Genomic DNA, 2,943 nt, shown 5'->3' on the forward strand with positions numbered 1-2,943 from the left:
TTTTTTTGTCTTTACAATCTGGTTAGAAGAAATGTTATGACATATTCACTTGTGTTTTAACTGGAGCCTTGCTTCTTTTGAGCTGTCTTTCTTCCGGTTGTCTGGTTTCTTAGTGTGGTATATGGAACCTTCATGTAAACAGTATGTCATGTGACTTCAGTGACCTTATGTTGTATAATGCACTAAAAATGAGAGAGATTTTCCATTGTTTCATTTCTTTTTTTTTTAACTTTTTACCCTAGTAAAGCTTTTCATTTGTTTTCCTATTTTTGTGATAAAATTGGCCAAAGAATGGATATTCTAGTGTAGTGGAAGGTTTTACTGTCCAAAGGTTGAATGCCTCATTAATGAACTGAATCTACTGTAGTGCACCCTTTCCACGTAGTCTCTAGCAACTTGTCACAGATCTAGTAAGTGGTGGAACCTCCAGCAGGTGAGACTTGGCTGACTGAAAATTTATTTTTGATGGTTGGAATGCTTGGCATTTAAATAAGAGTTAGGAATTCTGAAAAGAGTATCAGAGGCCTCATCTGTAGTTTGCAATGAGATGAGGAAACACTTGTTTCTCTGGAGATGTGACAGAGATTTCTTAGGCTGTTGACAGAGACCTGTGGGACAAGCTTCTTTATCTTATGTCAAACTAATAGGGAAATGGAATTGAGTAGGAAATAGAAAATTTTCCCCTTTAATATTAATATGAAACGTTCTGATTTAGTGGAATGAAAACTAGTTCATATTAGCAAACGTAATTGCTTTGGTTTTAGTTTTTATTTCCTCTGCATACAGATAATGGCTTTGTGAAGGTTTTGTATTATATGCAAAAATTAAGAATATTGGCTGACGGATTATTTTTATAATTTGTTGGGTGTTGTCTAGTTACTAATGGCTTTTCAATGCTTTTATAGAACATTATTTTTAATTTTTTTTGCTTGTTAAAGTCAGTATAAATTACAGAATTACTGTGAGTACAAAGAACAGTATTTCTAGTTATTTATGTGAGATATTGTGTCAGAACATAACCGGAAAACACTTACATGAATAAGTAGAATTATTCACTGAGGCATGTAGTATCTCCCAAGACTACATAAATTATTTCTAAAATGTAACAGAATAACTAAGTAAGCAATATACTTACTCCCTACATTTCCAACCCCTGGTTTTCTCTGTCTTTCATTTTGACCCTTGTTTAAAGGATAATTTTCCATTAAAAATTAGTTTTGCATTTTAAAAAAAAGCATGAATTCTTCTACCATGCTTCTCCCTCATCTGTCATCAACTCCATAAAATTCTTAATTTGACTTTTGCGAAGTGCACGAGTCATCACTATGAAAGGCAGAACATCTAGGTAATTAGGTACTATACTATGGAATTGAACAGTTTTGATTCAAATCCTGGATTTGTTGCTTACTTAATTATGTGATCTTAGGCAAGTTATTTATTCTCTCTATGTCTCAGTTTTCATGTGTGTGCTGTTGTTAAGTGCCGTTCAGTCATTTCTGACTCATAGCAACCCTTTATAGGGTTTATAAGAGTGAGTGAAGGGTTTGTACCACCTACCTTGCAGTCAGAAGCCCAGTACGTATCCTACAGTACCATAACAGGACTGTAAAATGGAGGTAATAGTAGGACTCACTTCATAAATTGTGAGAAATTAAGTGATGTACAAAAATAACTTAGAATGAAGCCTGGCAAGTAGCTTACTTGTCATTTATCTCCCTCATGGACTACATTTGCACATTTCTTTGAGAAGTACCCACTGATAATTTTTTACTGCAACTTCCCTGATGGCAACTTCCCTGATGTTTTTCAGGCAGCCCACTTCTGCTTCCTCTCTCAGTGTCAGTCTATCACATACAAATGCTCTTTTTTCCTATTTCAATCCTTTGACCAATATTCCTTATAAATATGATCCCTACTTCCTGGACCACATCTGTTATCTGAAAAGCAAACTCTTGGCTTGTTGTCTGGAAGAGGTGCTTATATCTTAAATTTCCCCATGCAGCTTTCTTTTTGTCTCTGTTTTGGAAGAGGCAGTGCATTTATAGTTTTGCACCTCTAGTCTTCCTATGTGTGTGTCAAAAACTTGGGTGCTGTATTAGTTTGTTGAAAGATTTCAACTTATATCCCATCAATTTCTGGAGGCTTGTTTATTGCCAATGGCTCCAGTGCTGCTTGGACTTCAATAACATTGGTTCTTGATTATATGCTATCTCTTGGAATGGTTGAACATCAGCCATTTCTTTTGCTACGCTGACCCTGTATTCATTTCTTCTTCTTTTAATCATTTCTGCATCAAAATTGCAACTCTAGTCTAAAATTTTTCTTTAGTTCTTTCACGTTGAGAAATGCTAAGCATGTTTTTTCCTTTTGGTTTTCTAACTTCAAGTCTTTGTATATTTCATTATAATACTTTATCTTCTTGAGAAGCCCTTTGGAATTTTCTATTCATTCTTTAATTTCCTAATTTTTTACAGTTGCTTTAGTTTCTGTACACTCAGAAGCAATATACAGTCTCTTCTGGAATCCATTTTGGTATTTTATTTCTTTCTTGTGTTTTCATTGATCTTTTGCATTCTGAATGTATAATATTCTTGATTTCATCCCACCACATTTCAGGTTATTACTGTCTAATGCATCAATTCTGTTCTTTTAAACAAAACAAAACAATTATTGTGAAATGAGTGAAGGATACAGGACAGATCATCAATTTTACAATTAAAAAATCATTAAAATACTTACAATTCCCTCCATACATCATCAGCTAGTAGTATTTATTTCTATTTCCCCTCTCCCTTTTTTTTTTGATATATACATACCACATTAAAAATATATATTCATTTAAATGCCCAAAGGGCACGTTTTGCAAGCCAACCTCCTGCCCACAGACAAACTGCCTTTCTCAGTCCTTGGGCCTATAGTCTTCTGCTGTTCTATCTCTCTATG

Source organism: Chrysochloris asiatica, unplaced genomic scaffold (assembly GCF_000296735.1).
Source record: "Chrysochloris asiatica unplaced genomic scaffold, ChrAsi1.0 scaffold00252, whole genome shotgun sequence".
Classification (NCBI taxonomy): Eukaryota; Metazoa; Chordata; class Mammalia; order Afrosoricida; family Chrysochloridae; genus Chrysochloris; species Chrysochloris asiatica.